The sequence below is a fragment of the Myotis lucifugus genome, unplaced genomic scaffold (genome assembly GCF_000147115.1).
Source record: "Myotis lucifugus unplaced genomic scaffold, Myoluc2.0 scaffold_27, whole genome shotgun sequence".
Classification (NCBI taxonomy): Eukaryota; Metazoa; Chordata; class Mammalia; order Chiroptera; family Vespertilionidae; genus Myotis; species Myotis lucifugus.
In genome coordinates this window covers 8,339,299-8,363,507 of record NW_005871075.1, presented here as the reverse complement: position 1 = coordinate 8,363,507, position 24,209 = coordinate 8,339,299, and the positions used below count along the sequence as shown (strand labels likewise).

The following is a 24,209-nucleotide window of genomic DNA, read 5'->3' as shown; positions in this document are numbered from 1 at the left end:
CACCCCTCGCCACCCCCACTGGACTTAAAGAAACTGCACCACCCACTCTTGGCCTGACATCTCACAGCTCCTCACACTGCCTAAGTTTTAGCAATACTGTCCCTAACATTTTATTATATATTTATCCATTTACAAGTTTATTGTCCATGTGGCCCAAAAGAATGTGAGTTCCATGAGGGCAGCGCTGTGTCTGTTTTGTTCATTGCTAAATACTCAGCACCCAGAGTAACACAGGCCTAATAAATACTTATTGATGGAATGACTAAAAACATTTAATGAATGATTAAAAACAGCAATCATTTTCAAGAATATCTAGCTACCTTTGAGTTTTATTCATTCTCAGAAATTCCTATGGAAATTAGGGAGATCATTTTCCCCATTCACTGAAACCTAGAAGTAACCATTCACTTAATGATTACAGACCAATTATTGAGCTGGAGAAAGTAACTGCTAAATGGTTTTTCAAATGAAGAAAGTTAAATGGCATGGTAGGTTTCCAATGTGGGTGTTCTCATGTGTTGTAAATTTGATTCATGCCAATTATAGTATTACAACTTTGGAAGCAATTTCATTGGAATCAACTTTAATTTTTTTTCTAGAAAGTCTTAATATTTTCAAACTAACAGAAATGAAAAGTCACTGTAGAATTCAAGATGTAAACTATCTTCTTTTGCTCATTACACTAGAAAGAGAAGCACATCACTAGTAATATATATCACACTTCATTTGGTAATTTTTAGAAACTCCATTGAAAGTAATTTTTTAAATCTATAGTTAAATAACCACTTCAAAAAAAAAAAAAACCAAATCCAAAAACCCTAGTATCCTGATTTCTTAAGAACATCTTTATTAAGACAATATAATCCAAGAAAGACAATTATTTTGTTTAAATAATTATGATCACAAATGGTCCCCTTCTCCTATCTCCAGCCCCAAATCAGAAATTATTTAGTATACCTTTGGGGATATGCTTTGGGTCTGCCAAATACTTAAGTAAAAATTTCTCCTAAGCTGTTTCAAGAAATGGCTCATGTTCTAAGACAGTTAACACATTCTAATGTATCCAAACACAGGGTTGTTGTTTTTTCCTAATTGCTTGGCTGCAGATGAAGATGGAAATTATAAGAATTCACAGGACGGTCAGTGATGGAACCCTAATCCACCTTAAGCTGTAACGTGACAACTGGCAGTTCCCAACATGTATTATGAGACAGAGAATTCTTTTTTTGCCTCCGGGTACATTCCCTTTCAAAAGCAGATTTTCTCCTTTTTCTTTCTGAAGATAACGTGTTAAACTTCATTCTTACTGGTTAATCTTTTAAGGGGCAAGATAGATAGGAGAGAGAATCTGTGATGGCTTTATAAATTTGGGGCAAATTGCAACATGAGGCATTCCAATATGCAATTTCAAATCAAAACCTGAACTTGGGAAAGGGACATTATACCAACCAGCAGCATTCTTTGGAAATGCCTGACATTCAATTGGGTGGAATTATATATTGAAATAGATTGTAGGCATATCGCAAATGCTTTCCCTCTAGCATCTGGTGCTATCAAAGCCCAGGAGGGGGAGTGGGTGACCGTGCCAGAACTTAAAGGCTGCCTTTTGGATAAATATGTGGAAAGGACATGAATTAAGTTATCAAAAGGCCAGAAGGATTTGCTGAAAGAGGGGCAGGTGCTAAAAGCAATAAGCTCTTTAGAATTGGATAGCATGTCACTATAGTCCTTTGTATAGCTGGTACTGTTAGCCAAATAATGGTAACTAACATTTCAAAAGAGAAAAATTAACGAATGAGTACACGCACAAAAAGTAAGAAGGCAATACCCTGATCAGTAAAAGTAAGTAGTATTTATGGTATCTGAGATGCAATGTGGGATGAGGGACCTCCTCCAGGAAGCCTTCCTATATCTGGAAGGGAGTAGGGACTTGCGATTTCTGTGTGTTAGTCAAGGTAAGTGAATCACTAAACAAATACCCCAGAATCTCAATGCTCATGGAAAGCTCAACCGCATGTTCCTGGGCAGTGGTCCCTGGTCAATCAGGGACCCAGACCCCTTCCATCTTGTGACTCTGCCCTCCTCTAGGTCAGCATTATGGTCCTCTCCATTCAGCCAGTGGATGGGAAAATGAAATGGAAGATAGTGTGTGGGAGGAGTTTATGAATAAGGACTAGAAGCCTTCATACTCTACTGACATGCCTACACCCAGTGACAAGACTACACCTAACTCCATGACCGCTCCCTGCCCCCCACCAACTCCAGGTTGGGTAACCAAGTCTGGCTGTGAGCTGAGCAAAAGAGGATGCAGGTGGGGGGTGAGTCATCAGTTTCTACCACAAGTGGCACCGTGTTATTGCACTCACTTGCTAAGGCATCTGCACATCTGTCTCCCCACACTAAACTGTGAGTCCCCAGAACAGAGCAGGCTGAACTTTATTTGTATTGGTAACTGTAGCACCTATAGCATTCTCATAGTGTCTTCACGAAAGATGCCTTCACAGGACAGTTCTCATGCCCTTTGCACCTGGTGGGGGAGGGAGAGGCTGGGTTCCTAAAAGACAAAGTGTGTTCAGTGGTTAGAGCGCTGGCTGTGCACTGAAGGGTTGCAGGTGCGATCCCTGCCCCCTGTTGGGGCATGTGCAGGAGGCCCGACATCTCACAAATGTTTCTCTCTTTCTCTCCCTCCATTCCTCCCTTCCATTCTCTCTCTCTCTAAAATAATAATAATAATAATAAATAATAATAATAAATCAATGGAGAAAATGTCCTTGGGTGTGGATTGACAAAACAAAATAAAAAGAACCAAATCTTTATTAAGGTCAAACCAACTTCCTTATCCACTGAGAAAGAAGTCAGAAGTTACAGGGAAATAACTAGGAGTATAGGACTTTATAAAAATCTAGAACCTTATTCTTTCTGTGTCCATTTGGTTTCACTCAAAGCAGGAAGAGCCTGTGAGAATATCAGAGACAATAAAGACAGGGGTTTCTGTGGAGTCTGCACCCCACCTCACAGTCAGACTGGGGTAAGATTCATCCTAAATCCTAAGTAAGAAACTGAGGCAAAAAAAAAAAAAGAAAGAAAGAAAGAAAGAAACTGAGCCAGCAAACAGCCTTATTCATTTAAAAAAAAAAAAAATTGAAAAACCTCGTTTTGTTAATGACCCTGTAAGAGAATGAAAAAACAAGTGACAGACTGGGAGAAAACATTTCAGACCTCATATCTGACAGAGCACCAGCACCTACAATATATAAAGAACTCTCGCCGAAACCGGTTTGGCTCAGTGGATAGAGCGTCGGCCTGCAGACTGAAAGGTCCCGGGTTCGATTCTGATCAAGGGCATGTACCTGGGTTTCGGGCACATCCCCAGTGGGAGATGTGCAGGAGGCAGCTGATCGATGTTTCTCTCTCATCGATGTTTCTAACTCTCTATCTCTCTCCCTTCCTCTCTGTAAAAAATCAATAAAATATATTTTTTAAAAAAAAGAACTCTCAAAACTCAACAGTAAGAAGCAAACAACCCACCAGGAGGATGGGCACGGGGCATAAAAAAAGACAGTCACTAAGGAGGATTTACGATGGCAAATAAACACATAAAAAGATGCTCAACATCACCTCCCTTTCGACAGCAGTATCACTACAAACCTTTTAAAACAGCTCAAATAAATAGTGGCAACACCACCAAATGCTGGAGAAGATTCAGAGAAACTGGTTCTCTCCTACATTTTTGATGGGAATGTAAAATGTGTCTGCCACTCTGGGAAAGAGTTTGGCAGTTTCATAAAAAAAAAAAAAACGACAACATAACCTTTACAACCCAGCAATCACACTCTTGGTCTTTTATCCCAGAAAAACAGAAAACTGATGTTCACACTAAACCTGCTCAGAAATGTTCATAGCGGCTTTATCTGTAAGAGTTAAAAACTGGAAACAACCAAAATATCCCACAACATTAAACCATGATACACACATACATACCATGGAGCCAGGGAAGACCAATCAGCAATAGAAAGGAAGGAACTATGGGTACACACAACCTGATGGACCTCACAGGCACTAGGCTGAGTGGAGAGAGCCAATTGCAAAAGGTCCCTCACTATATGATTCCGCTTATTTCACATTCTCAAAGCGACCAAAGTGAAGAGATGGAGGACAGATTACTGGCTGCCAAGGGTGAGTGACGGGGTGGTGGGGGAGCAGGAAGAGGTGAGACCAGGAAGCACATGGCCTCCTCACCTTTCCAAACCTCGCTGACTTTTACTTTCAGACCCAGCTTAGACATCTTCGGGAAACCAGCCAAGGCTTTTCCCTGGGCCAAGTGTCTGTTCTATGCGGACACCTAGTACTTTATTTATTTTTTTAATATATTTTTATTGTTTTCAGAGAGGAAGGGAGAGAGAGAGACCGGCAGAAACATCAATGATGAGAGAGAATCATCGATCAGCTACCTCCTGCACACCCCCTACTGGGGATCAAGCCTGCAACCCAGGCATGTGCCCTTGACCAGAATTGAACCCGGGACCCTTCAGTCCACAGGCCGACGCTCTGTCCACTGAGCCAGACCAGCCAGGGCGACACCTAGGACTTTCTACATAATGCTAACGTTGTCTGTTTGCCTGGCTACCCCAGTGGAGGTGGAGCTTTATGAAGCTATAGGCCGTTTCTTCTCACTTGTGTTTTGATACCCAGAACCTAGCAGAGCAGGAGCTGACCCTATGTGTGTGCACCTCCAGTGAATCCTCCACAACGCACACGAGTTCTACTCGGGTTTGGGTCACTAACGACTCCCTGTCTCTCTCCAATCGGTATTTGTGGGAATACTGACTGGGCTAACCTCGGCTATGGGCCGGAGCTGTGAGGATTCTGGAATCCCTGGCCTGTCCCAGCTCGGCCCCTCTTGTAGCATAAGGAACATTAGAAATGGTATCGTTGTTGGTAAGGTAGGTGGTGTTCAGATAAGGGTTGTACTTAGAATGATACGGGACCACTTCCCCGCCGTTACTGACGAGTAAGGCCTGGTAATCCTAGAAGCCTGACATCTCGGCTGCAGCCCCGGAGGTTTGAAGTGCTGCTGTCCTTTGTCGCCCACATCCCCCAGGGACATGGCCACCTGGAGGTCTGCACGTTGATGGACCTGTCCTGGCCTGAACCTGCTGGAGCTTCTAAGGCCAGAGACGAGTTTCCCTAAACTCACCAGAACAGGCTGTAGAAAAAGTTCTGCATCTGTTTATTGAAAGAACATTCTGAGTTTGGCAGAATTGGGTCTAATAATTGCTTTTATGTTAACATGCCCCAGGATGGAATGGTTGACAAGAGAGAGCAAGGATGGCCTCCCCCACCCCTAGTTGCCAGAGATGACCGGTACGGGCCAAAGGGCCTGCTGCTGTGCTGTAATTATTGAATCAGCCCCTACTAATAGACTATCTATATCAGGGGTCCTCAAACTTTTTAAACAGGGGGCCAGTTCACTGTCCCTCAGACCGTTGGAGGGCCGGACTATAGTTTAAAAAAAACCTATGAACAAATTCCTATGCACACTGCACATATCTTATTTTGAAGTAAAAAAACAAAATGGGAACAAATACAATATTTGTATTTGCATGTGGCCCGCGGGCCGTAGTTTGAGGACCCCTGATCTATATACATCCTTGCAGACACACCTCAATATGCCCATAAAAGAAATTTAAATTTCTGTCATTGCCAACAGTTAACAACAGTCCCTCCAAGAAGGCTGTGCCGTGCTGGGTCAGGCTCTCGGCCGTTCCTCCCTCTTCCTTGCTCTCACCATAGACCCATCCCCAAACAATTCTAGTTTGGCTTACACTGGACTAGCCCAGATGCAAAGAGCCAAGCTCTTTCCAAGGCCGACCCTGGGCAAAATTCCGAAACTGTAATTCTAAAACAGCTTGGTGCCAACGTCGCCCTCTCCCTCCCAGCGGCGGGTATCCGTGAGTTTTAAACAAGAGAAGTAAGGGTTGGCAAAATCACCCTGGCTTATAGGAATTCAAGGGTCAGGGATCATTTGCAGGGGAAAGTCCCATATAGTTTTTTCTTTACCATTTGCTTAGAGGAGAACACGGGTCCTAACAGGGCTGAGAAACATGGCCCTGGACCGGCGCCCACAGTTGTCTGGGGACCTGGCATCTCAGGAGGTCATGGACTCTTCTTCTGAGGTCACAGACCTCGTAAACGGCCCGTCCTGGCCTTGAACCCAGATTATCTGTTTCCCATGTTGGAGTTGGGCAGTCTGGCTGGAGGGATGGCTACATGTATTTGTTTACCCGATACCCACGGCATGCCGAATGCCAGGCCCCGTGCCAAGTGCGGGGCTCTGGGAACACAGAGACCAAGGAGAGACAGTCCTAGAGCAGCCCTGGGTGAGGGGGCAGCACAGAGACGTGCACTGTGGCACATGCCACGCAGGCCTGGAGGGTGCTCGGGGAGGGACTGGGGTGAGGTGCTGCCCGAGCTTTGGGAAGGGATGAGCAGAGGTCGCCCCTACCATGTGGGACCAAGGCACACAGGCCAGGGTGTGGTGTGGCAGGCACTGGGCTGAGAAGTGTACATGGGCAACAGCGTGTGCCCGGGTTCCTGGAGTGGTCAGGGGAGGCCGGGCTCGTCCTCACAGGAAACTGGGGAGATGGAGGGCAGCCCCAGAGGCTTGTATCAGTCCGCTCAGGCTGCATAACAAAACACCACAGGCTGGGCCCAGGCTCAACCAACAGAAAAGTATTTACTCCAGTCTGGAGGCTAGAAGTCGGAGATCAAGGTGACGCCGGGTTTAGTTTCTGTGGAGGCTTCTCTCCTTGGATTTTCTCTGTGTGTGCACATCCCTGGAGTCTCTCTCTCTGTGCCCTAAGCTCTTCTTGTAAGAACAGCAGTCAGATTAGTTTAGCGCCCACCGTAACGGCCTCATTTTAACTTAATGATCCCTTTAAAGGCCCAATCTCTGAAGACAGTCACACTCTGAGGTCCTGGAGGGGGTGAGGGCTTCACCACTCGGATCTGGGGGGACACCCGTCAGCCTATAACAAGGGTCATTTCAGAGAGAAAGGACTCTAGCCACACGGCGCCTTTAACTAGGGCAGCGGCTCGCTCAGAGGTGTTTTCTGAGCCATTTGCCCTCAGCGGACGGTGCCAGCGGCAGAGAGACTGGTCAGGAGACAGCAGAACAGACTTGATCTTCCCCAGCTCTTACCTGACCCAGGCAGACGCCTTCTCTGTCTTTGGCCTATGAGGCCCAGAAGGGCTGACTGGTTAGGGTGCAGAGAGGCTTTTGGGGGATCCCCCGCTGCTCCCTGCTGCTCCCTGCTCTGACCTGACCCTGGGCATCTTCCCCAACTTCCAAGGAGATGCACCTCCCCAGCAGGGCTGCAGGGAGGGCCGCAGGTGAGCAGAGGACCCGTTACTCAGCCTGGCTGAGGCTCCCGCAGGCCAGGGGCTGCCTGGGAGGTTCATGGCCCACGGCTGCCGGTTAGATGGGCATCCTCACCAAGCCAGGGGTTCACTTTGGTTCCGTAGATAAGGGGCTCTGGGGATTTAACAGGGAAGACAGTACATCTTTTTATGTATATTACAGCTAACAGAAACTTAGCACTTTTTAGGCATATTATTAGAAACACTGGAAGTATATTAGAAATATAGTTATTGGACCATCTGCTAGAACCAGGCAATGTGCTAATAAACACATTTCCTGCTGCAGCACAAATGAATTCTTTTTTTTCCCCTTTCTTTTAAAAAGATTTTATTAAAGGTCTTTATAGAGCAACATCCAGACTCCAGATCCAGCCGCCAAGGAGACCCTGTGAAGCTGTGGGTACGGGCTGGGGCATGGCAGGCGGCTCTGGCCTCCCACCCTTCTGTTCCGAGATGCGGTGGTGGGCAGTCTCTCGTCTTTGGGTTCCACGATGCTCACACGGTCAGGCGGGGGCCTCTCTTACCACTGGGGTCCCAAGGAAGCGTGATCTTCACTTTGAGGCCCAGCACACCTCGCCTGGGCAGCACATGGCGCACGGCAGTGTCAGCATAGTAGTTAACAGGGTCCTCACTGCGGATCATCAGACCATCAACAGAATTCATGGATTCAGCCCTCTGTCCTTGGAGTTTCCCAGACACCACCACCTCGCAGCCTTCGGCCCCACTCTCATGACGAACCGCGCACAGCACAGCAGGCCCCGCACAGCAAGGCCTTCGAGGAGTTTGTAACGCAGAGACTCTGCCTGGGCAATGGCCCTCAGACCTCTCACGGCCACCTTTTCAGCACAGAGCTCTCCACTGCCCTCAGGGAAGCCAAACCTCCTCTGAACCACAGCAGTCCATTCCCGGATCCGTCGGCCCTTCTCACCAGGAACATTCTGCGTCCTGGTGGCCAAAATGATCATTTCTGTCCTGTTTGGTGTAACCCGGACCTCAACTCCAGAGTAGCCATCTTCAGCCAGCTCCCGAGTGAGAAACTCATTCAGTTTCTTCAGTTTCAAACTTCCTCTTCTTGGAAAGTTGCGCTGCCATCTTGCTGCCGTGCGTCAACGAAGGGAAAGCACAAACTAATTCTTAGAATATTTTGATCATTGATTTCAATATAACTTTTATGTAGGTTAAAATATTCTTCTGGGAAGAGGTCCGGAGGTTTCCAAAAGGGCCCGTGGCTCAAAAAAGGTTAAAAGTCCCTAGCCCAGCCGGTATGGCTCAGGGGTTGAGCGTCAACCCAGAAACCAAGAGGTCGCTCCAGTTCGATTCCCGGTCAGGGCACGTGCCAGGTTGCAGGCTTGATCCCCAGTAGGAGGCGTGCAGGAGGCAGCCAATCGATGATGTTGCTCTCTCATCATTGATGTTCCTACCTCTCTATCCCTCTCCCTTCTTCCCCCTCCAACAATCAATAAAAGCATATTTTTTTTAAAAAAAATTGTTAAAAGCCCCTAATCACGAAGGCCATGGATGAGATGAGTTCAAACACAGGAAACGAAATACCCATTTACCCTCCAATAAGTCCTTTGGGAGCTAAGACGGCAGAGAATCTCAGTCATTCTAGGAAGTTCAGGGCTTCAAACCATAATACAGATAAAAGAAACATGTCGCTATTCCTCTCATGACAACTTTTCTTGTCATTCTCCTTTTGAACAGCAGCCACAAGTCTGAAAACACAGACCCCATTTACAAGGGCCCCTCTTGCCCTCGATCTGGGATGTGTTTCTTTAAAACCTACCGGTGTGTGCAAAGCGGGGAGGGGGCTGCGGAGGGAGGGCTTTGGCTAAAGGACACAAGTACTGGTAAGCGTGTGTTCTGTCTTTGCTCCAAGCGGACTGGATGCCTCTATTGTTATGTATTGAGACACGCAGGGCGTGGTGGCCGCCCTGGGACTCTCGCACGACCGCTGGAGGGGACGGTGAGGCAAGAAGCTGACGGCATCTGCAGTTACCAACCACCCTCCGGCGCCCCTAAGACGTTTGTGTATTACACGCCCAAATGCCAGCACACGAGGCTGCCCACGAAACCGGCCATGAAAACACCCTGGGTACCATGTGTGGGTGGCACGTGCTGCCAGACAAAATCTGCGGCTGGCAGGCCCCTCGGCACCCTTCTCTCAGCACCCTTCTCTCCCGAAGCAGCCGAATCAGCGCGATGGTCCTCGGACAGGACGGTCTCCCTCCCAGCAGCCCTTGCAGAAAGAACTCCGTGCTTTCCACTTCTGCGATGCTGTCTTGGCTCATCCCACGCGAACCTACAGCCCTCCGCTCCTTTAACCGGGGTGTCTATAAAGCACGGCCCTAAAACATGCTTTTGCAGCGCACTTAATGTCTTTGCAATTAAATCCAGATGTGGCGAGCCGAAGGAACAGTTCTCAGGACTGAACAAGCTGACATAAATCTTGCAGCTGACAGAGATCCCACTGAGCTCGGTTGGGGAAACTCACAGAGAACTTGTTTGGGGCCAGGAAAGCGGCTGGGTATAAAGACAGATGTGTACACGCCGATGCAAAAAAACATGTCGAGAGGGAGAAAACGCCACCCCAGCACAGCTCCTGCAAACAGGGCTGGAGGCCCGGGCAGGCGGCTGGCGCTCCCCTCCCACACCCACAGCCAGATCAAAGCGGGTGATGGAAAAGGCTTTGCTAGAAAACAGACCCGACCCGGCGATGCTTCCTGGTCTCCTTAATTGCTCTTCTCGGGGAGGGGAAGGTGGGCACCCCTGACAGACCTTCGCTGGCCGAGAACAAGGGCTGTTTGTGCAGCTGAGGGCTTGCGTTTTATTTTTTTAATTATCAGGTTTTGTACCCTTTCCAGAAAGTTCCTTTTAAAAATAGTGGATTCTTCCTCCTCTTCTCCAGATGCTAGGAAGTGCAGGTTCAACCCAAACCGGGTCTATTTCAAAGGGACACAAAACCCCAGGGCTGGAGTTCAAGGAGCTTGGTGGCGCGCTGCCCAAGGACTGGAGGCTTGGGTTTTCTCTTACCCTCCCAGTAATTTTGTTTTCAAAGCTTGGAAAACAAATTCCTCTGAAGGATCGGCTTCTGCAGGAGGCAGCGCGGGGCTGGGTGCAGGAGCGAGGCCAGACCCGGGGGACGTGGCCGCGGACAGATGGGCCTAGAAGTTCCAGGTTCGAGGAAGAGCAGTGTTGCTCTCCCCCCTTAAGAGCCCCATCTCGCCCAGCCTCCCTCCCCAGCGTGACAGCAGCTCCCTGGCAGACCCAGGGGCCGGGCACTGGCTGTGGGCAGCTCACCAGGGCCGTGTGCAGGCTGCTCGGGGCCACCGGGCCGGGACCTGGCCCCCACCACCCCGCCCCCAACCTCCCCCATACATCCCACGGCAAGCCCCGGGAGAGTGCACTTCACTGACAACTTTATGACCCTGACCATTTCCCCTGTAACAATATCTTTAAAATGGCCCTCGTCTTCAGGTGGGTGAGAGCAGCCTGCGCTCTTCTCTCCACTTCCTGCCCGAGGAGGCTCTGCCCCAAACAAAGGTACCGAAGTACGAAGTACGAGAAAGGGAGTTTTCCGCCACAGAACCGCACGCGCAACGCGGACCACTTTCCTTTTCCATCCCGAGACGAAAGCCAAACCATGTTTTCCAAATTGATGTTTTCCATCGTACGGTCGGGTATCGCTTTGCGGAGTGAATTCGAAGTATTGCAAAGATGTCTTCAAAGACAGACACCTCTGGCTCGAAGGCAAAGAACGCCGATGACAGCGCCCCCCGGTGACGTGGGGATTTATGGCGCCGTAAAGGTGCGGTTCAGAGCTCAAAGGAGCCAGGAGGAAGTTGGTGGGTTGATGGTTTGCAGTAAGAAAGGTTGAGAGACAATAAAATGCGACCGGGATTTCAGTTTGGAAATGAAATGAGGGATCCATTTGTTCCAAGTTACTGAGCTTTCAATTTAGATCTGCTGTTACCACCTAATGCGTTTTGTCTCTGTGGCTAGTAAATGACTCTCACTCGGTGCCTTTAAGGAAAGATTGCAAAAGAGCAGGAATAATCCTCAAAGATAAGACTCCTCACTGCAGGTTTCTCAGCAAACATGTAATCTCTGTATCTTACCTTTAAAATGTGATGACAAAGCAGAAAAGTTAACTTTTAAAAAGACATACCTGTGACCTTTTTAAAACAGAGGTTAGCAATTACTGTAAAAGGGAAAACATATTTCCAGAGGCAAAATTCACCTATAATGTAGCATGTATATCATGAACCACTGCTGATAACCATTTATCCCAAACATATAAATCTGAGCAAGAGTGTAAACCAGTGGTTCCCAACCTTTTTTTGGCCATGACCCACCTAAGTATCTCAGAAATCCTGATGCCCCCCACCCCATGACACATAATTCTTATTATTCAAAGTGCACTCCTATTCACGTGGAGGAAGCCTAAAAGGCCATTAACTTGGTCTAAACAAGCTTCCAAAGAACATGGCATCCATGAAAGAGAAAAATAAAAGGACGAAAGGACAGATGAAATACGGAGGAAGAAATCACTAAGAAATTGTTAAAAAATAATAATAATATGAAGTGATATGAAAAACAGCAAATAGTTTCAAAACATATAAAAGAACTGAAATGCATACATATGTCATAATATACAGTTATATAGTGTATATGAGTCCCCTAGAACCATAAGAAATGCAAAAAATTCACTGTTAATAACTCGTTCTCAAATTGGCCCCCTTAAACATCAAACTGCCCCCCTGCGGGGAATGTGCCCCACGCCGGGAACCACTGGTGTAAACTCTATCACTCGGCATTTTCCGTGACTCCAGAAGCATGTATCCTCGTTTTTTTGCTCAGGATTCATCTCATTTGCACTCTGCAGCTCTGCCGAAGGGGCAAATACGTTCTCCAAACGTACTCTTCAGATTCTGAGTGCTGCCTGGGAGAAACCGAGAGGCACTTTGCCGCCCAAACCAAGATGAAGGATACACGGCCCGGCTGCTCCGAGGCCTGAGTGGATAAACCAGTTTGAAAGTGGATAGCTCTTTTTAGAAACTGGAAGGAGAAACTTTTTTTTTCTTTTAAGAGCCAATGAATTCTTAGGGTAGGTAGATTTTTCCCCCCATTTTATACCAATAAGAAATTGTTTGGTAATACAAAGTACATCTCCTGAAAGACACAAAGCTATTGATTAGGCATGTATCCTTAAAAAAAGGAAAAAAACGTTTTAAAAGCAGGCAAATGTCCGGGGGTGGGTCAGAGGAGTCAGGTCCCTCTCTGCCTGGTGGATGCCAGTCCCCTGAATAGAGGGCTTGCCCCAGCGGCCACCGTTCCAGAGGGCTGAGCTCCGGGCCCTCATGCAGGATGTGTCTGTCGCCAGATAACCAATGGGCACTTCCACTAAATGTGACCTTCCTTTTACTCAAGAGCATCTGATTCGAAATACATTTCTTAAGAGAAAACACCAGAACCTTAGACTATTTAAAAATCTGTCATCCTTAATAAATACGTTATCTATAGAATAGAGGTTAGTAAATTTGTTCCTCAATAGGATAAGCTATAAAACAGGAATTCTGTTCACCAGTCCAAATTAGCAGCTACAAATTCAGCACTTCGGGCTGCACGCTAGTTTAAAAAATGCCCCACCTTCATGAAGTTGCATTTTACTTCACAGGCCAAAACCTTTAACGGTAACGCTGCCATAACACCCACTGGACAAGTTTAAAATTTGCATAACCCTACGGAATAACATTTCATTTTAGATTATCTGGTTGCCTATTTCATGTGCAGATCTGATCTACTTTTAAAAAATGTTAAGTGGACCTACTCTTTTAACTCACATATTTATTTATGCTTCTTTTTTTTTAAACCTATTTTACCCCCAACCTCTCCCTGTTGCCTCTGATAACCACCAATCTGTTCTCTAAGAGTTCAATTTGGGGTGTGTTTTTTTAAGATTCCACACATAAGTAATATCATACAGTATTTGTCATTCTCTGTCCAACTTATTTCACTTAAAATAATGGCTTCAAGGTCCATCCATGTTTTCGCAAATGACAGGATTTCCTTCCTTTTTAAGGCTGAATAATACTCCATTGCATATGTATACATTACACATTTTCTTTACCCATTCATCTGCTAATGGGTCTTTGGGTTGTTTCCATGTCTTGGCTATTGTAGCTAATGCTTCAATAAACATGGGATGCAGATATCTATTAAAGATAGTGTTTTCTATTTCTTCAGACAAATACCCAGCAGTGGAACTGCCAAATTATGTGGGAGTTCTGTTTTTAATTTTTTGAGGCATCTCCAATGTTTACCATAGAAGCTGCACCAATTTACTAGTACATTCCCACCATCAGTGCATAAGGTTTCCCTTTACTCCTTATATCCCTTATGCTTCCTACGTATGGTTGTTGATAACATCACCATAAAAATGGAAGTAAGAGATTTCTCTATATGACATTTGTTTTTACCTGTACGGAGAGTTATTTTTCTAAACCCTAACTCAGCGGTGGAGACAGAGAAGGAAAGTGGAGATTACGACCCAAAGGAATGGGGTCCTGGGTCACCCGCACCCACAGCACACGCCGACCGTGGGCCCATCCACTCTCTTCTTCAACATGACAAATGCAATAACCGTCCAGGATGATGTCCCACATCTGAATGGCATGGTGCCCTTCTCCTTCAGACAGAAGACTGAGCGCACACAAGACCAGACCACTAGTGGGGGTCTTTCCCAGGCACCTCAGTACCATCTCTGCTGACTGAGCTGTGGAAGTTCCACACATGCGGCCCGAAGGTGTGTATGGACACACACAGAACGCCACGCAGTGACTTCACAGAGGAGCCAGCGGCGAGACTGTGCTCCCCGGGGGGGGGGGGGGGATGACACCCAAGGGGCACGGCAGACTCACAGGTCTGTGACTATCAGCGCTGGGAGGTGGGTGGCCGTGAAGCTGGCAGAGGAGCGGTTTGGGCGGCTCTTCCAAGCCAGCTCGTGCCTCAAGGTAGGATTCAGCCTCAACTGGAGGTGGAAATGTTTAGCCAGGTCGTCTACGCAGTGTCTGCTGCACGGCCCTGGAGTTCTCCCAGGTGCAAAGCCACCAAACACGTGCCTGCTGCAGGCAGAAGGGCCATCTGGGGCCCATCTCCTGGGCCAAAGGTGCAGGTCATGAAGCCCCCTGCCTGCTCTGCTTGGGTGGAGGCGGGGCTCACTGCTCTCTACTGGTGGGCAAGTTTCCTCATGGGGAGGTTCAGAGAAAAGAGGCAGCTCAATTGGAGAACCTAACAGTGTTGGTCTCCAGTCCAACCACTACTCTCTCAGGGGTTGTGTGGCTGGAGTGGGGGGTTCAGGAGCCAGAACCATAGGTCAGGAGTCAAAGCTCAGGGCACACTCCAGCCTCACCAGACACTGATGTCTCTTACTAGATCTCCCTAACCTGTGGAGGGTGTGGCAAGTGCTCCCAGTGGGCTATGGGGCAGCCACAGTTCAGGGCAGACTGACACAGCCCAAACCAGGACAGGAGATGGTCCTCACAGCTCCCAGAGACAAGCCCAGCAGTGTTCTGTGGCTTTGCTTAGGCTGTTCCCTCTGCCTAGAGGGCCCTTCCTGCCTGTCTCCTCCGAAAAAATGACTCATGCTGTGAGATTCAGCTAAACTGTCATTTCTCCCCTAAAATGCTCCCCAGATTCCATGAGAATGAGTCCTTCTGTCTTTTGTACTTTCAGAATGCACTGCCCATATGTCCATTATAGATTTTTATTGCACTGATGATATGTGAGACTCCGTGTCTCTACACCCCACCAGGCCACGAGCTACTCAAGGGCAAGGGGTGTGTTGTATTCATCTCTCTAGCACCAATACAGAACCCAAAATATAGTGACTATTCAGTAAATATTGGGTGGATGGGTGGATGGGTGGATGGACAGATGGGTGGATGGATGAGAAGCTGAGTCTCAGTGTCTGAGGGTGTCACAGTCCACTGGCTATTTTTAGAGTCTACGAATATGGTTTCAATGTCTAGGCCAGTGATGGCGAACCTATGACACGCGTGTCAGAGGTGACATGCGAACTCATTTTTCTGGTTGATTTTTCTTTGTTAAATGACATTTAAATATATAAAATAAATATCAAAAATATAAATCTTTGTTTTACTATGGTTGCAAATATCAAAAAATTTCTATATGTGACACGGCACCAGCGTTAAGTTAGGGTTTTTCAAAATGCTGACACGCCAAGCTCAAAAGGTTCGCCATCACTGGTCTAGGCCCAAGTCAGGAAGGATCGGGCTCAACAGTGAGACAAATACTCTTACAATATTCAGACCTGTGAGCAGCACATATTTCAGTCTTATTGCCATGGGGCTTTGTTGAATTAAAAGTTGGGTAGGGCATCATAACTGCATGAGATTAGGCACCAAGGGGCAATCTAAAATGTAAAGTGTGGTCTACTTAAAACAGACTCCAGCTGGTGGTGTGGAGGGCTTGGTGCAGGACCCATTGAAAACAGGCGAGCCTCAACTAGTCCAGGTGAGAAATGGTACCTCTCATCTTGCATTACACAGAGAAAGAATAACCAAAATCTGCCCACAGGCATCAACCATTCATTCAGTCAGGGTCTTCTGAATAATCCCAAGTGCACAGCACTGTCTGTGCTTCGTGGGGGGAATAAAGAACTAGGAAATGTACACACAAAAGAGCAAAACTTTGTCGGGTCGGCGTGAGAGGGAGCAGCCGTTCCCCATGGCAGGAAGGGGAGGGGGCCCAACAGCCTACCAGAGGCAGGATGAGCGCAGCCCAGGGCTGGAGGTCTCAGGCAGCCGCCACCCATGGCATCTTATCTGATAATTATTCTCTCCCTATTACTCACATGTGCCTCACCTGGGCTAATCCCATTCTATATTATTAGAGCCACTGACATTTTCTCCATGACAACACTTAGACTCTTCAAATAAGGAAAATTCCTACACAAATGCCATTGTGCCTCCATTCAAAAACAGAGTTCAAATTTGAGGAGCATTCCAGAAAAATTGTACTTAGCAGTGAATCACACACGGTGTACTGAATAACCACATTTACCAAACGAAACCTAGGTCCTTTGCTGTTCCCAAAGCTCTGCTTCTCTGATTTAATAAACGTGTTGATACTTGAACGTGTTAATGACACCCCTTCAGCCCTGACGGCGTTCTTTAATTTGCATTGGCCACTTTTTGAAATGCTATGATTTTTCCTCATGGGCACGTTATCCATGAGTTAAGATTTTTTTTCCCTTCATTCTCTCTGGGCATTGAGAGGTCCCGAAATGATCCCTGAGCCATCAGCTGTTTTCCAGTGGAAAAGGCAAGAATATTACAGACCTCATCAAGCTTAGAAATACACAGAAAGAAACCTCAACAACCTCCCTTCTGGTATTAGCATCTAAATGCCAATCAATAATACGACAGACTGTCATTGGTATCGAGCACAGGCCCTGGGATTCTGAAGGGCCCACAGCCGGCACCAGGTGCTGGGTGGACCCAGGCGCCCCCACCCCGCCAGCCGCAGCTCACACACAGGCGGCTGGGTCTTCATCTCAAATGACCCATTCATGCTAGGCACCCTCTCGGGTTTCCATTTGTAATGTTGTCATAAGGAACTTCATTTTATACTTTCCAGCCTAATGATTTGGTACAAAAGGAGATATGCTGCCAGAATGAGAGGATGGGGGAGGATGAGAATTTTTGCAGATACTCGTGAATCAGCAAAGCAACAGGCCGAGAAAAGCTATGCAGTGACTTTCACGCTCTCCCACGTCCCTGCGACTCCAGGCTTTGCTCACAATTTGTTCAATCCGGGCTTTAAATAACACAGGCACTGACAGACTGCCGCCCTGGGGTAGGTGGGCTCTTGGGCACCCCTTGTTGCGCTGGGCGTTACCCCTTTAGTAGCTGGGTCTTGGGGACATAAGGGGGGGGTCTCAGAGAGGGGCCTGGGCAGCCATGGGGTTGGCGGAAGGCATTCTGGAGGCCGTGGCTATTGACCAATGGGTACAAAAGAATTTCCACATGTTCACAACCAGCATGGGCTCCCTAGGGCATACTAACCCCATCTGATGAAGATCAGCCCCATTAAGCACTATCCCTAAATTTCATTCCTAAATTCGTCTTTTATTTTTATTTTTATATTTTAGTGTTAATCCTCACCCAAGGATATTTTCCCCATTGATTTGTAGAGAGTGGAAGGGAGGGGGAGAGACAGAAAGAGAGAAACATCGATGTGAGAGAGAACATCAATTGGTTGCCTTCCACACACACACCCTGACCAGGACCAGGGATTGAGTCTGCAACCAACATATGTGCCCTTGACTGGAATTGAACCCAGGACCCTTCAGTCCGCTGGCCAACGCTCTATCCACTGAGCCAAACCAGCTAGGGCCATCTTTTAAATTTCCTTCCCAGGAACCTCACGGGAAGAACTATGTAATTAAAATTCACAGCTTTACTTCTATAAAATAAAGTTGGCCCTAGGGCTGACTTGGAATTTTGGTTTTCACAATTAATGGTTTTCCTCATTAGACTCTTCAGCTTCATGATAATGTACTTGAATCTCAGGGTTTTTCCTCTGATTCCACTTCAATATGGCAAGATATTCAGGAATATTACTTTTATTCCTGCTTTCCTTTTAATGGGCAAATACCTTTTTACTTTATCAGTTCTTTGGACTTGATCCTGTCTAGTAGGTTTATAGAAACAAGAAAGAAAGAGAGAGAGCCTGTGGTTCCATTAACAGTTGCCAGACATTCTCTCCCAATACTTGTCAAGCAGAACTCATGGAAAACGCTTAAAAAATTGAGAACAAAAAAATAGCCCTAAAAAGTAGTTGCAGAACGTTCTCTTTAAAAAATCTTTACTAACTTGAATGCTACAGGGGCGGGGGGAAGCAGGTGTACAGCTGTGAGCACCCAACACACCGAGTTTATTCTTGTATCATTATTTATTAATTACTGTATTATTTTCCATGTGAACAACTGTGAGCCTACTTTTGCCCTCCCCTGTGCCTCTAACCGGGAAAATGCTGGCTCATTCTGTACCCCTATCGCGGAGACAGAAGCTCATTAGCTCTTGTCGCCTGAACCTGATTTTTGTCAGGTGTGCTCTCAGGACGGAAAGTGGAATTCGATCCTGATATATTCAGAACCAAAGTGGCATAAACCAAGCTCTGAAGACAGGAAGAGCAGGAGGAAGCTGATGCTGGGCAGTGGGCGGATGGCATTGGAGAAGGGCAGTGACACTCGACATTAATTATACATCGTCCCACCCGGTCCGATGTATTTGCCAGTCGGGGTATTTGCCAAGAAGTGCTTACATTTCTGTGGCCGGGGAACGGGCCACACTAGAGTTTCATGGAAAACAACAGTGCATTATAAAACATTTTAATCACTGCAGCTCCCTGCAATGGCCAAAGAATCCAACAACATTTTTCACTGAATGGAAGCCTACTTTTGTGAAAGCCATCAAATTTTGACTTAGAGGTTTTTTTGAAAGAGGCTTTCTATATTCATTCTTTTCTAATGACTAATGACTGCTTGTTTAATGTTAACTTGCCAAGGTTTTTAGACTACAAAGATAGAGGCAGAGATAGAATTTGCCAAAAAAGAAAACATATAAAGGATGCTCTTTTAAACAATATATATTTTTTAATTGACTTCAGAAAGGAAGGGAGAGGGGGAGAGAGAAACATGAGTGATGAGAGAGAATCACTGACAGGCTGCCTCCTGGACACCCCCCACTGGGGATCGAGCCCACAACCTGGGCATGTGCCCTGACCGGGAACTGAACCGTGTGACCTCTTGGTTCATAGGTCGACACTCAACCACTGAGCCACGCCGGCCGGGCAAGGATGCCCTTACTTGGAGCGTGTAGTCCCAGGAGAGAAGCTGAGCTCCTTCTCACCTGGCATGAAGAAATAAACTCCCAACAAGTACATGGCGCCTGAGCCCTTTCCCATAGGCTGTGCTACTTCATTTGTACAAAAGGAGCCAGAATTTTCCAGTCCAACGAAACAGCCCAGAGAACACACTTTCCACTATAGGAATCGGAAATCCCTACATGTGAAGGTCCAGGCTTTTTTAAAGGGGCGACTTTACATAGTTTTCAGGCGCTCTGGTTTCTGGAGCCACTTCTGTCCCCTGTCCCTGTCAGGAATCGAGGCTTCCTCCGGGCAGTCTGCCTCATGAAGATGATCCCCTCTGCAGAGACCTAGACAGCGGCCCTACTGCGTGCCGAGCTCCCACTGAAATCAAAACCCACCCTCAGATTCACGCAGCTCAGCCCCCGGATAGCGCGACAGCCCACACAGGCTGCTGTCATCACACCCACGCTGTTGTCACCACACCCGACGGGCTCTTACTAAGGGCCCGGATATGCTGCTGACTGTATGCGTTAAAGAGGAAGTTCAAAACCTATTTCAGGAACACTTGTCCTTCGCTCCGCACCTTCCTCTGCTCAATGGGGCCACTGTCTGGAGGAGCACCTGCTCTCAGGCCTGGCTCCCTGCGCCTCTGCGGGTCTCTGGCCCCAGCCCCGCTGTGAACACGCCAGGGCCTATGGAGGTAGGATCTCTATGAGACCGTCCCTTCCACTCACCCTCATCCACCACTGGGAAGTGGCTGCCAAACAAGGCTAAAGCTCATTCCAGTTTTGTATCCTTATCTTCTTAAGATTCACAGTCCCTTAGCCTGAGAGGCCTGACCACCTGTGTCTGGCAGTCTTTTTTTTTTTAATCCTCACCCTAGGATATTTTTTCCATTGATCTTTAGAGAGAGTGAAAGAGAGAGAGGAGGGGGAGAGAGAAATGTGAGAGAGACACATCAACTGTTTACCTCCTGCACACTCCCCGACAGGGACCGGGGATCAAACTTGCAACCGAGGTACATGCCCTTGACCGGGAATCAAACCCACGACCCTTCAGTCCATGGGCCGACACTCAACCACAGAGCCAAACCAGCCAGGGTTCTGGCAGTCATTCCACTCACCCACCTCCCTTGATGTGGTGGTGTAGCTGTTGCCTCAATACCGAAGCAAACAAGAACTCAAAGAAAGTGGGCATTAGAAAAGAGACATGATTTGATAGACAGCACAAATGACTAAATCAACACTGGGGGCTGTTAATGCTTGTTGAGCATGTATGCTAAATTACCACGGGGGATGTGAGACGTTCTGAACAAGTTTAAACACATTTGATGGTACTGAGCTTTGAAACTCTTCACTGTTTCTGAAGATTGACATCAGTATACCAGCAGAAGTGAAGGGTGCCTAAACGCTTATGACGAAGTAGGGCTTTGGAAGAAAACGCTCGTGTGAGTGGGCTGATTTCTGTCCCTGCTCAGGCTCTGAGTCCTCTCAGATCCATGGTCTTCTAGACTTGGGGTGACTTGTGGCATTCCCGAGTTGCTCTGGAGGTCTCGGCTTTGGTGACAACAGACATCAATTGTTTCCGGAATGAGAGCCACGATTATTCAGTGCCAGACTCTGTCCGTGGCTTTGCTTTCGCATTCTTCCCACTAAGGTCACAGGGAGCTCCGAGACCACCCTAACACACTCAGGACATGTTGCTTTCCGATAGCCTGTGAGACGCACTTTCAACCGCCTCGCTGTTGACACTAGAATCAGCTTTGGATCAGGGTCCAAGCAACAGCTCCGAGATCTAGTTTGGGGTGCACCTTCTCCTCTACTCTCCCCCCAGTTCTTTTCCTTCTTTCAGTTGAGTTCAACAAACATGCACTGAATAGCTGTGAGTGCCAGGTTCTTTGGTGTGTAGCAGGTGATTCTATGGGCGATGGAGTCAGGGCCACCTGGCGTCAGATCTGGCTGGGAGGCTTTGGGGAAATTGCCTCACCTCTCTGAGTCTCGATGAGTATCTTCAAATGAAACAATACACACAAAGTATTTGCCACAGCGTCTGGCTCAGGGAAGGTGTGTGATGCATGGCAGCTCTCACCATTCATTACACCAATGTATGTGACAGACCACAAACGGCTCATGGGCTAGTGGGCAAGGAAAAGGCTAACCAGGCCATTTCGATACTTCTGGAAAGGGCCAGTCTCAAAGGAGAAACACTGATCCCAGTCTTCATGAGTAATTAGGTGAAAGGCAAAGCTCAGAGGAGGAATACAAGAATTAACAGCTGAGCTGTATCTTATTGAATAAGTAGGGGAAAGACATCCTTTCTCTTTGGTTTGGGAGAAAAAACAGAAACCCTGTGGAATCATAACTAATTTGGCAACTATGAGAAGCCTTTGAGGGCTACACACAACTTCTACGTATTTGCACCAATGCATCCCTATGCTAAGGAGGGGATACCAGTTACATCATGTCATGCTGTGGCAGCCAAAGAGATCAACAGATATGGAAGGCATGGGGACAAGTGGGAGGACGAAGACTGTGTGTGTGGGAGGGAGAATGACGTGGGTGAAGCAGGAGTCAGGTAGGGACCCAGCCACAGGCTTTCACCCAGCTGTGGAACGCATGGCAAGTCTTAAACTCGGAGCCCGCAGGGATGGACTGGACCCACCCCTGGAACTCCATGCCTGGGTCCGCGCCCAGCCCTGGTGCTGGAATGTTCCCACCTCTGCTCCCGCCCTTGCCCTTGGTCAATCCCCGCTTCTTCATCTGGCTTGATTACCTAACACAGCCTGTCACATCACCTCTTCTGTCAATCTTTTCAGCTACTACCCCCATTTAGAATAATTTTTTTTTTTGGTTCACATCTACCAATAAATAGCAAAAAATTTTAAACCTTAAAATCTATGGAAGTGATTTCCCTTATTTCTGCTGCATCTGTGAACTTCAGGCGCCACCTCCAATGTGTTAGGCTAAAATGTAAATGGTTGTAGTCAATTTAACGTCTTTATACTTAGTATTAAAAAATATGCACCTAGCCCTGGCTGGTGTGGCTCAGTTGGTTGGGCCTTGTCCCAGGCACCGAAAGGTGGCCAGTCCGATTCTCTGACAGGGCACATGCCTGAGTGGGGGCTTGATCCTTTGTAGGGGGTGTGCAGGAGGCAGCTGATCAATGTTTCACTCTCATATCCATGTTTCTCTCTCTCTCCCACTCCCTTACTCTCTAAAAGAACAAATAGATTATTAAAAAAATTACGCACCTTATTTGAGTGCCTTTGGGATGTATGCAATTGTACAGACAATAAAGACTATGGAGTTCCAGAGTGTGTAGCCAATGATGGTGAAGGAATTTCTCGGAAAACTGTTTGCACAATAGACACTTCACTTGAAGGCAGTCATGTCAGGAGGCAATGGGAGGGTTCCCTTTCCTTCCTTCTGGTCTGCCTGTCTGCCTGCTGTCCTGCCTTCCCACCAGCATTTTATGAGCCAAATGGAGAAGTGAGGTCTGACAGAGGGTCGAGACCTGGGTTCGACTCCGGCTGTGTGATCACAGACAAGATCATTAGTCATCACGACAGTTGCAGAGCGTGATAAGAATAAGACTGCCTAGTTTTATCTCACGTTAAACCTTATCAAAGCAATAAGCTGGCCTTTGACAGTAGAAGTGGCCCATAGATCTTTCTGGGTGGCAATGAACATGTGCTGGATTTTACTGGCGCATTTGTCCTTTCTTGACCTGCTTTGAACCGGTGAGATACAAATTTAAAACGGCCTTTATGACGATGGTGTCCAGGAAAACTGTATTCCTCATGCCTATTTCATTTCACGTGTGTGTGCCGGTTCTGCATGAATTTCTGAGGACCTGATTGTCAAGGGGATGGCTTCATAAGGAACACAGATCACAGTAATTACTCTGTAAGTGATGACACAATACAAATGTCCACAGTTCAGGTTTCTAAGTCTCTCTACGTGGCCAAGGCCTGGGTCTGCTACTCTTCTCATCACTTTGCTAAATGTTGATTTATTGATGTGCGAGCCAAGACTCAGAATCCTCACTTTCATGGGACGCATCCTCGGGGAGGGAGGGAGCCATTTGGGAAGGAGACTTCCAGGAAGGTAACTTCCTTGGGTTCTGGCATATCCCAGATCTGGGGACGAAAAAAAGTTCAACTTTGGCAAAACAATTTCTGGTCAGTGAGCAACGGCAGGGAACTTTTGTGAGCTGTAGGATGCAGGGCGAGAAAAGGGCAGTGCCTCATGTCACATGGAATCCACAGAGTGTTTTTCATCTTAACCTAACAAGCAGCTTCGTGAACCTGGTATGTGCACTGTGGACAAAGTAGATTTCAAGTAGAAATCAAGACTTTGAAATGGTGCGGTGTGACTCTCCCTACGGAAGGCCAGGTTGGTTAGGAAGCATCTCCACCAGTTTTTTCCTTTCAATAGAGTTGGGATTTTTGTTGTTGTTAATCCTCATCTGGGGATATTTTTTCCATTGATGTTTAGAGAGCGGAAGGGAGGGAGGGAGAGAGAGAAACCCATCCATGTGAAGAGAGACACATCAATTGTTTGCACGTGCCTATAACCCAATAGAACCTGATGGCCCTTGGTGAGGGCCTGATGCTGTAACCACTGAGCTACCGGCCAGGGTTAGAGTTAGGATTTTTGAGAAAACACTTTACAAGTTGCCTGTAAATTTGTAGCCGTTTCTAGCTTTTGAATGACACTTTTCTGAGCTGTTCCCTGAAGCAGAGGCCCTGCTTGGGTTTGGTTCTCACACAAGAGACAGGCTGGCAGAGAGGTCGGGCAGAACCCCGTTTTGAGAGACTACTCGTTCCTCTGAGCTCACGTCGAGCTCGCACGTCGGTTCTCAGACGTCTCCGTTTTCCCCTGGAATCCCTTCTG

At 47.3% G+C, this 24,209-nt stretch overlaps 1 protein-coding gene and 1 pseudogene across 4 annotated transcripts in view; both read right to left on the bottom strand.

The window, feature by feature from the left end:
* STAU2 (staufen double-stranded RNA binding protein 2) overlaps nt 1-24,209 on the bottom strand; it is a 226,565-nt gene that overhangs the window by 12,870 nt on the left and 189,486 nt on the right. The gene's annotated exons all lie outside the window — the stretch shown is intronic.
* Nucleotides 7,731-8,511, bottom strand: LOC102417164 (annotated as a pseudogene).